General features: G+C 37.4%; 1 long non-coding RNA gene across 1 annotated transcript; it reads left to right on the forward strand.

Annotated features, from left to right (window-relative positions):
* Positions 1 to 6,971: 6,971 nt before the first annotated feature.
* On the forward strand, positions 6,972 to 11,473 carry LOC104212334 (uncharacterized). The gene is made up of 2 exons (XR_707332.2): positions 6,972 to 7,130; positions 11,197 to 11,473. It is a non-coding gene; the product is annotated as an uncharacterized lncRNA (long non-coding RNA).
* The last annotated feature ends 334 nt before the right edge of the window (positions 11,474 to 11,807 follow it).

The raw sequence follows: 11,807 nt of genomic DNA on the forward strand, positions 1-11,807 counted from the left end.
GTGAGATTAAACTCAATCCTTCATAAGCTCGTGCAACACACACCATCTAGTACTTCAAATCTTTTGCAAATCTCACATTCACCCTCATAATAGTCAAGCCCACTCTCTTAAGTGACCAAATTCAAATTGCAACACATATTTTTCACTGGTTAACAAAGATCTTCCAATAAACAGAATAAGGATCACACAAACTTCAGAACACTCCGCAGGATATAACCCACCTGTTTCGCATCAAACTAACATCTCCTTATACCCTTCCGTTGTCATAAACATTACACAGTCACTTAATCTTCCTGAGTCTAAACTGATATCACAACATGAAATCTACTTCACTTCCCAACTAGGTAACATAAAAAGGTCCTTCAACATGCCCACAACTCGGGCTAAACATCAAATCACGATTGAAATCAAGCATCGGATAGTTCTTACTACCCCCAAGAAGACCCTTCTTGTGTCGTTCAAATCATGTGTACACACCTCGCAGTCACATCATACTCATCACATAGATACCCAGTCATCAGTCCCACTAATAGGGACACTATCAGACATACAAATCAAAAAGCACGTGCTCACATAATCAACGCCTCAGTGCTCAAGCTATAGGCAAAATTCGACCTCAAGTCCTCTAGACTGGCCCAACATCAACACACAGAGATCACATCTCGCCCCTCGATCAGGTAATCACAAGTCATCAATGCATATCTGATACGGAGCGCTCATGCGTGCATACAAATGCGTGGAAGGAATTCAAGGAGTTACATTTCAAGCTGAATCAAGGACGCACAATAAGAATTCAAGAATGTGAAGTTTTTCCTAAAGGTTCTGCAGCCTCCCAAGGATAAGTACAGACGTCTCCGTACCGATTCGCGAGACTCTACTAAACTTGCTCATGACTTGTGAGACCTATGTAACCTAGGCTCTGATACCAACTTGTCACGACCCTAAAACCGACTCGGTCGTGATAGCATCTGTCGTGAAACTAGGCCAGCCGACACAACTCCCGAATTAGCCATTTAATCAATAACAATCATTTTTAAGCCTTTAATTGATCAGATATCTCATAATGTAAGTCTAAATGAATAGTGTAGAATAAATACACAAGCCCGACATCGAGGTGTCACAAGTCACGAGCATTTACTAAGGTCTGAATAAAGCAAAGAGTCTAAAAATGTACTAAATACAGTCTAAGGAAGACAAGAGGGAGAAAAGCAATGTTGCAAACGTCGGACAGCTACCTTGCCAATTCCAATAACTCTGCCACTAAGCAATCAAAACCCGCTACCGAGTTCAGAAACACCTAAATCTATACACAAGGTGCATGGAGTAATGTGAGTACGCCAACTCAGTAAGTAACAAAAGTAAATGAAAGATGAGCAGTAAGAAAACACGTAAACCATGTCAAATCGCTATAACAAATGCAGGACATTTCCAAAACAGTACAGAAATCGTTTACTTCAAAAATTATGCTCAGTTTCGGTAAAACCTTTTAAAACAACTTTCAATAGTTTCAAACGAATGATAAAACAGTGAGTACAAATGATAGCAAAAACAGTCCCTTGGGCAAAACATGTATCATAAACTGCCCCTTGGGCATAATATGAACAAAACTAGCCCCTCGTGCTACCTTACAGTCACTCGTAATCATCCCCTCGGGCATAACATGAAACAAGAACCGCCCCTCGAGCAATAATATAAATCAACAATAGCCCACTCGATCAATATTATGAATCAACAACAGCCCCTCGGGATACATCACATCACTCACACTGGGTACCCGTGCTCACTGGGGGTATACAGACTCCGGGAGGGGCCTCTTACGGCCCAAGCACAATAACAAGCCATCTCGTGGCATAATCAAATAGGCTCTCGGCCTCATATCAAGCCACCTCGTGGCGTAACAAATCAGGTCCTCAACCTCATAATCATAAATCAGTACCACACTACTGCGGCACGTAGCCCGATCCCATAATATCCTCACAACACAGGCCCTCGGCCTCACTCAGTCAGAAATCTCTCATGCCACTCGGGCAACAGTAAAACATGATGCTCAGCCCAAAATATCATTTAAAATATCAAAACGGAGTAAATATCGTTGAGTTATGAAAATAGTAGAATACAGCATGACTGAGTACAAATATGAAGTCAAAACAGTGAGGAATAGTAGTAACAAATCCCCTAAGGGTCCAAAATAGTTGTCACGAGGCCCAAATATGACATTCAGCCCAAAACATGATAATACTTTCCAAAACACAATGATATCAAACAGTTTTCAATCAAATACGTGGTTTAACAGTCATACGGGACGAACTAAGTCACAATCCTCAATGGTGCACGATCCCACGCTCGTCATCTAGCATGTGTGTCACCTCAAAGTAGCATAACGATGTGAAATCCGGGGTTTTATACCCTCAGGACAAATATTTACAATCATTACTTACCTCAATCCGGTCCAAACTCTAGCCCGCGATGCCTTTGCCTCTCGACTCAGCCTCCGAATGCTCCAAATATAGCAAAAGCAGATTCATACCATCAAAATATGCTAAGAGAACAAAGCCACTCGAAAATATCCAATTCATACAAAAAATAAAAAATTGGCCAAACCTGGCCCCTGTGCCCACATTTTAGAATCCGATAAAAATTACATCAATAGAATCCTTACACTCTCACAAGTTCGTACATACCAAGAACATCAAAATCGGACCTCAAATGACCCCTCAAACCCCCAAAAGAAATTCTCAAACTTTTCCTCTATTTTCCCCCAATTTTCACTCTAATTTCTCGAATTAAATGATGAAATTCAAGACTAAATCATGGAATTAAACCAAATATGAGTGAAAAATACTTACCCCATTTGCTTCACTAAAAATCTCCTCAAAGTTCACCTTCTCCCAATAAAACTTACGCGATCGCAAAAACACACTCGCGATTACGGATAACAAGCTCACTAAACAATGCGAACGCGACACACACTACGCGATCGTGTAGAGAAATTTCCTTCACCTCACGACTGCCCTAAATCCTTCTTCGCGAATGCGGCCTTAGTCACACGTTCGCAATAGCCAACTCGACAGACCCTCGCGATCGCAGACCCTAGTTGGCGATCGTATAAGACAAATTTCCCAGCTGCCCTTAACAAACCTACGCGATCATGGACCCTTCTACGCAATGGCAGAGAACAAAAGTCTGCAACAGAACTGAAGCCAAATCTGTAACTTCTCAAACATGCAATTGGTCTGTTTAACCACTCAAAACTCACCTGAGGCCCTCAGAACCTCAACCAAACATGCCAACATAATCCATAACATCATTCAAACTTGTCCCAACCTTCAAAACACCCAAAACAACATCAAAACACCAAATTTACATCGGATTCAAGCCTAAGAATTCCAAAAACTTCCAAATTCCGCTTTCGATCAAAAAGTCTACCAAACCTCGTCCGAATGACCTGAAATTTTTTACACATGACACAAATGACAGAACGGGCCTGCTCCAACTTCCAGAATTTCATTCCGACCCGTATATCAAAATCTCACATATCAACCGAAAAATGCCAAAATTCCAATTTCGCCAATTCAAGGCTAAACCTTCCACGAACCTCCAAAATACATTTCGATCACGCTCCTAAGTCCCAAATCACCTAATGGAGCTAACCAAATCATAAAAATTCTAATCTGAGATCATATACTAACAAGTCAAAACTTGGTCAAACCTTTCAAATTTTAAGCTTCAAACTGAGAACTGTTCTTTCAAATTCATTCCGATTACCCTGAAAACCAAAACCAACAATTTACATAATTCATAATACATCACACGGGGCTTGTCATTCCCGAGAACTGGTGAGCGAAGTGCAAAAGCTCAAAACAACCGGTCGGGTCGTTACATCTGACTAGCTTCAGGGTGCAAGATATTTTCCAAGATTGATTTGACTTCTGGCTACCATCATGTGAAGATTATGGCATCATATGTCCCTAAGACAACTTTTTAGACTTGGCATGGTCACTACAAGTTCTTGGTGATATCATTTGGCTTGACTAATACCCCAGCAGCCTTTATGGATCTGATGAACCGGGTGTTCAAGCCTTATCTGGATTCCTTTGTGATCATATTCATTGATGATATTTTTGATAATCTCGCAGTAGATAGGAGCATGATCAACATCTACAAAGCGTACTTCAAACTTTGAGGGATCGTCAGTAATATGCCAAGTTTTCAAAATGTGAGTTCTAGTTAGACTTAGTTGCCTTTAAGAGGCATGTTGTATCTTCCAAGGGTATCAAGGTAGATCCTAAGAAGATTGAGGTAGTTCAGAACTGGCCTAGACCTACTTCAGCTACAGATATTTGGAGCTTCTTGGTTTGGCAGGTTATTATCGCCGGTTCATGGAAGGGTTTTCTTCTATCTCAGCCCCATTGACCAAGTTGACCCAGAAAGGTGCTATTTTCAGATGGTCTGACATGTGTGAGGTGAGCTTTCAGAAGCTTAGGACTGCATTGAAAGCAGCCCAGTGTTGTCGTTGCCTATAGGTTCAGGATCTTACACTATATATTATGATGCATCGTGTATTGGGCTTGGCACATATCGATGCAGGATTGTAGGGTGATTGCCTACGCGTCTCAACAGTTGGATATTCATGAGAAGAATTACCCTGTGCATGATTTAGATTTGGTACCCATTGTTCATGCACTGAAAATTTGGAGGCACAATCTATATAGCATCCCATGTGAGGTCTATACCGGCCATCAGAGTCTCCAGCACCTTTTCAAGTATAAGGACCTTAATTTCCGGCAGCGGAGATGGTTAGAGTTGTTGAAAGACTATGATACCACCATATTATATCATCCGGGGAAGGCCAATATAGTGGTCGATACATTTAGTAGGAAGGCTGAGAGCATGGGCAGTTTGGCATATATACCGGCAGTAGAGAGGCCACTAGCCATGGATGTTTAGGCTTTGGCAAATCGGTTTGTGAGGTTGGATGTTTCGGAGTTTAGACAGGTACTTGCTTGTGTTGTGAAACACTCATCATTATTGAAGCGTATCTTCACTTGTTGGTGTTGAGGGAGACAGTGCAACGGGGTGGTTCCAAATAGGTTGTGATTTGAGATGATGGTGTTACACAACTTCAAGGCCAAATTTGTGTTCCAAATATTGATGGGTTGAGAGAGTTGATTCTTGAAGAGGCTCATAGTTTGTGTTATTCCATTCACCTAGTTGTCACAAAGATGTACCGTGACTTGAAATAACATTATTTGTGGCGGAGGATAAAGAAGATATAGCCAGTCATGTCTCTCGATGTCTAAGCTGTCAATGGGTGAAGTACGAACATCAAAAATCGAGTGGGTTGAATCAGAGATTGGCGATACCGGAGTGGAAGTGAGAGCATATCACTATAGATTTTGTGGTAGGTTTACCACAGACTTGAGGAAATATGATGTAGTTTGGGTTATTGTTGACCGGTTGACTAAGTCCTCACACTTCATTCCGGTGATGACATCCTGTTCTTTAAAGCAGTTGGCTCAGATTTACATCTGGGAGATTATCCGCCTGCACGGTGTGCATATTTCAATCATTTCTGATCGGGGCACGTGGTTTACATCAAATTTTTGAAGTGTTGTACAGTTTGAGTTGGGCACGCGAGTTGAGCTGAGTATCATGTTTCATCCTTAGACGGACAGACAGTTCGAGCGCACTATTTAAATATTCAAGAAAATATTGGAGGAATGCTCTATGGATTTCGGAGGTTAGTGGGACCAGTTCTTACCTCTAGTGGAGTTTGCCTACAACAACAGCTATCAGTCGAGCATCCAGATGGCTTCGTACAAGGTCTTATATGGGAGGCAATGTCATTCGTCTGTTGGTTGATTTGAGCTTGGCGAAGCTAGATTATTGAGTATTGATTTGGTTCGTGATTCTTTGGAAAATTTTATGGTGATTCAGGAGCAACTTCGTATAGCTCAGTCTAGAAGAAAGAGTTATGTGGACCGGAAGGTTCGAGATGTGGCTTACATGGCAGGTGAGAAGGTTCTTCTCTAAGTGTCATTTATGAAGGGCATGATGCGGTTTGGGAAGAAGAGCAAGTTGAGCCCGGGATTTATTGGACCGTTTGAGATCTCTCTCCGAGAGTTGGGGAGGTTGCTTATAGGCTTGCATTGCCTCCTAGCCTAGCAGGGGTACATCGTGAACGCGACAAGTGCTTCGCAAATGCGAAGAGCACCTAATGCCTAGTTAAATAAAAAACTGAAATCATAATTTCATTATCTTTCACCATTTTTGAGACCTAGATCTCGTATTGGAGAGAGTATTGAAGAGATTTTCATCCCAACTTCATTGGTTAGTGATTTTCAACTAGTTTTAATGTATTTCTATAAACACCCATTGATTTTTAACCTTAAATTTAGAAGTCTCAAGTAGAAATGGGGGGTTTTGGTAGAATTTAGGAATTATATAAAATTGAGATTTAGACCTTGAATTGAGGTCAGATTTCTAAATAAATCACGCATCCGGGCTCGGGGGTGAATGGTTCATTGGGATTTGGTCCAAATCTAAGATTTTGACCAAGTGGGCCCAGGATTAAATTTTGTTGACTTTTTTTATTTCATTAAAGATTGAACCTTTTTTATTAGTGGGTAGTTTCTAAAGCTTATTTTGGATTGATTGGTTGATAATTGGCTAGATTCGGTTGGTTTGGAGGCTTGTTCTAAGGGAAAATCGTGGTTGATTGTTGATTTGATTCTGGAAATAGATAAGTGTCGTGGTTAACCTTGACTCGAGGAAATTAGTACTTTATATTTTTATTTGATACGTGAATTCATGTGTGAGAACAACATATATGCAAGATAAAGAGTGTATATGCGCTGTCACAGGTTAAGCATACGGGTGGGCTATTAACTGTTTATTTTAAATATATCAAGCCTTCTTTTACTCCGTGTTACTATTCATGTCATGTCTTCATTGCCACTTGTTTTTGCTTATTAAATACATGTCTTCCTTGCTACATGTCTTCTTTTGCTTATTAAAGGAAAAACAGTCTTGTTTGACTGTGGCATTCATCCAGCTTACTCAGGCATGGCTGCTTTGCCGAATTTTGATGAAATTGATCCTTCAACTATTGATGTTCTTCTAATAACCCAGTAAGTTTTCTCATTTCTGGCCTTAGTTCTATAATGTTCATTTTATTGTTTGAAAGATTGTGTCTCAATACAGCACCTCAGCACAAGTTTTTTTTGTTGTTGATATTTTAGCCTAACTCATTGATTAAGAATTTAGGTACTTAGTGAATTTAGTTAGTACCAAAAGCCCCTCTTGGCGAAAAGTCAAGAAATCCACAAAAAGTAAATTGAATCTAATTAGGCAAATTTAAGGATAGAGAATACGAGATAGGGAATATAGATTCTTTTGCATTTTTTTTGTCTTTCTATTTTTCTTTTTCCAGCTTTATTCCATGACTGGTTTCTTAAACTTTTTTCTTTTGTTTATTGTTTTTTCTCTTGGTGGATGATTTTGAATGTTGAGTGTTAATTCTTTATGGAAAACAGCACTTATGGTCCTTGTGTTATTGCTTAATTTCAGTTTTAGTCCTTGTAATATTAAACAAAGCACATTTAACCTTTAATTAAATAATGTGAGGTTTTTTGGTCCCTTCACTAATGGAATTTAAAAACAAACTGACAGCTAAATATTAAGAAGGGGCATTCAGACATTTAATTTTTTTATTTATTTAAGTTTTTAATCCATGCCTCCATTTAGGTTAGTAGTGGGTTAGTCATATTGATATTAAGTGGCAGTAAATTGAATAGGTATTGCAGTACAGGTACTTCTTCTCCCAAAGTGTTCTTTTGCTTAAACGGATGCAAAGCTCATCTGAGCTAAATTCATGGTGGAGCCTATTTGACTGTATATTGGTTTGATTCTTTATCAAGTGCATGTTGCTAAAGGCTCCAGAAGAGGAGTGGTTAAGTTTCAATGCAAGAAGAGAAACAAATTATAAAGACCGAAAGAAGATGCACGACTAAGTAGAATTAATATTATCGGCTCTTATGTTTGGGTGGTTCTATGTGTTCTTGGTAGAGCTTTTCTCGGATCTTCTTATACAAGAGGAGTCAGGAAAAAAGGCACTGCCATTAACCAAATAAAGAAACTAATCTTTCGTTGAATCCAAACGGAAGATGGGAAGAAAAGGGTTTCTTTGCTGGGAGACAATGCAAATTAAAATGTTAAAATTAGGTTATTCTTTTGTGAGGTTTTGTTGCTGAAAATTGTACCTATAATATCCAAATTGCGCCTCTTAGTAGCTACTATTAGTTGTTTTTTTTAAGTTCCTTTGGTGAAGGGAACAAAACCACTCATATTGTTTAATTAAAGGTTAAATGTGTTTCATCTAATATCACAAGGACTAAAATTGGAATTAAGTGATAACATAAGGACCAAAGGTGCTATTTTCCAATTCTTTATTGTTCTGCTCATTTAAGGTTCAAACATAATATGGGACAGAGGAGATAATTTTTTAAATCGTTCTCTGCGCGGACTTTCATATTTTTATTATTATCGTGATTACATACTTAGCAGATGAAAAAGAAAGATTTCCATTTTGTGATTATACTCTCACATGTTTGGAAGTGCACAAACTTCCAATTGGTTTGAAGTCGTCAATGGACTAGCTCATCATTGTTTGAAATTATTTTTGTTATCATTGATAGAATGGTCCAGATAGGGGACCAATGCTTCAAAGAGCCATTGACGAGTTATTAGAAGCAAAGCAGCCAATGTTCCGAGAAAAAAAAAGCTTTACTAGATAATCTGTGTTACCTTTCACCCGCACAGGCATTAGGTAACATTGTTCACCAAAGCTTGGATAGATGGTGAGAAATCACCTAGTATTTTGCCTCCACTGGGATTAGGGGAGTGGACTAATCTAGTTCATCTTATTATCTATTCTATGTGGTTCTGATTTTGAGTGAACTAGTTAGTGTACGTGCATTGTGCATGTACTCCTCCGCAATGATTAATTTTCTTAAAAAATCACATAAGTATTATTTTATAAAATAAAAGCATAAGCTTCTGAAATTGATGAATGCTAATCCTATGTAGCCTCTCTACCTTCTTAAGATAGGGGTAAGGTCTGCGTACGCTCTACCCTCCCAGACCCCACTAGTGGGATTACACTGGGGTGGTTGTTGTTGTAATAAAAGAAAAAATCATGTCTCATAGAAGTTCTCCATCATCATTTAATATATTTATCTGAAATTTTGTTCTAGTTTTACAATTTTATTAGCTTAATTTTACTGTTTATCATACTTCCTTTTTAGTTTTAGCAAGACATAATCCTTGAACATTTAAGAGTTGTGATGAAATTTTTCTTAAAAGGCTATTTTAAAATTTATTCGAGAAGATAAAAATAGGGTTGCTATACTGTTATTACGATTCTTAAAAAAATTGTCAAGTAACATAAATTGAAAAATTGAATTTTATGCCTTCTCAATTTATTTTCCCTCAAAGGTTTCAATATTATCTCTGTAGTAAGCTTTTAGTTTTATACATTTTATCTTTCACTATTTCATCCTCATTTCTTCAAGTTTGCAAATTTTAACCAAGATAACTCTTAATGCTTTATTATATATAACCGATTTGTTCATATTGAAACAAATTTATGGTCTCTAAGATTTGGGTCAAACTTGAAAAATGAATTTACTTTTATGAATTTAGGAAAGAATAGTATTGGATTCTTTTGCTAATTAGTTAATTCAAATACTTAATTATTTTTTTCAATGTTAAAAAAATTTATTTTTTATTGATTCAAATTCTTAATATTAGCTCAAATCAAATTTTAAATATTCAATTTTAACTTATATATATTTAATAAAGAATTCTTTTCTCAAATGATTAAAAAAATCGTGTTTTGCACTTTGTGTTTGTTGAAGCATTAGCGCTATTAACTTTTGCAATCATTTTCTTTCTCTTTATTTCTCTTTTATATTATAAATGTTTCTTAGTTGTTTTTGTTGAGTGTAATTTTTAAATATATAATTATAATTTTATGTTATTAATACTTATACACAAGGAAAAAAACATGAAAAATAGTTTTGTAAATGATTATTAATTATTTTGTTGTTAATAATTGGCCCAAGTAGCTTTTGACTTCGAGTAGAATAAAATCTATAGTACATTGTTCTTATAAGATTAATATAACTATTTTCCATTTTTTTCTTCTTTATGGAATTGTTCGTATCATGCATCCTATATTTTAGTAGAAGTAAATTCAAGATGATGATAATTTATTACAGGCAAAATCTTAATAATTTTAAAGGTCTAAATATTAGAAGTTCTTATCTAGTTCTGATGGTAAGCAACTTCCACTTCCAACCAAGAGGTTGTGAGTTCGAGTCTCCCCAAGAGCAAAGGTGGGAAGTTCTTGGAGGGAAGGATGTCGGGGGTCTATTTGGAAACAGCCTCTCTACCTCAGGGTAGGGGTAAGGTTGTTGTTGTTGTTGTTGTTGTTGTTGTTGTTGTTGTTGTCCGTTTTTACTTGTTTTATGCCTTTAATTCTCAATTGCATTCACTTGCCTCTGGTTCATTTTGTTTTGTTATATTGGTTTCCCTTAAAGTATTTACTTGTTTGGGTTCCTTTCGCATGTATTGTGAGCTATGTCGTAGTTTTTTGTAGTATTACTATATATAGGGGATCGGGTTACATGCTGTAATAGATATTGATATTGTATTCGGGATCGGTTTGCACGCCAATAAATATTAATATTGTATTTGGGATTAGGTTGCACGCTGCAATGGATATTGATATTGTATTTGGGATCGGGTTGCACGCCGCAACGAATATTAATATTGTATATGCAATTGGATTGCACGCTACAATGGTATTGGTATATGTAAATATCTGAATCGGGTTGTGTGCCACAACAAAGAAGATATATATTATGATTATTCTTGGTTGTTGGTGCCGTATCCGTTTTGCGATGTGAATTTGAGCATATGATGTTTTGGGGCCCTCTGTTATGTAATTTTTTTTTTCGATTTTCATGTTAGTCATTGCTTCTCTATTCTGTTATTGTTTTACTTATACTCGTACAGGTTTATAGTGAGTGCCTTGTTATAGCCTCATCACTACATTATCGAGGTTAGACTCGATACTTACAGAGTACATGGGGTCGGTTGTACTCATACTAAACTTCTTCACGTCTTGTGTAGATACTGGTGTTGGTCCCAACAGTACGTAGTGGAGGTTTTTCTCGAAATATCATTATCCGGAGACTTGAGGTAGAGCTGCTGGACGTTCGCAGACCGTGAAGTCCCCTTCTTATCTTCCATACTATTTGTTTCATTCGGGCAGTTGTATTTTCATTTTAGACATTATTTGTAGTACTTTTAGCAGCTCATATACTTGTGACACCAGGTTCTGGATTAGACTAGACAGCGTGTATGGAGTTAATTATATATAATCTGAAGTTCTACGGCCTTACCTTTATTAATCTGTTTTGAAAACTGTTAAAATAAATATCTGTGTAGCTAATATTGACTTGCCTACCAAGCGGATGTTAGGCGATATCACGGCCTCGTGGTTGTGATTTTGGGTCATGAGAAGTATCGCCAACCTTAATATTTGAGAAGTAGAGATACAACATTGGAACGCATCTTTTGTGAGAAATAAGTGATATTTTCATCAGGAGGAGGCAAATACGCGGTGTACTCTTTTTTTCTTAGCTAAGATTTTATCCCACTAGATCTTCCTGCCAAGATTTTTAATAAGGTAGCAAGTAATGCGTATCACATGATATGTGTGATATTCCTTCACTATGATT

The sequence above is a fragment of the Nicotiana sylvestris genome, chromosome 7 (assembly GCF_000393655.2).
Source record: "Nicotiana sylvestris chromosome 7, ASM39365v2, whole genome shotgun sequence".
NCBI classification, from domain to species: domain Eukaryota; kingdom Viridiplantae; phylum Streptophyta; class Magnoliopsida; order Solanales; family Solanaceae; genus Nicotiana; species Nicotiana sylvestris.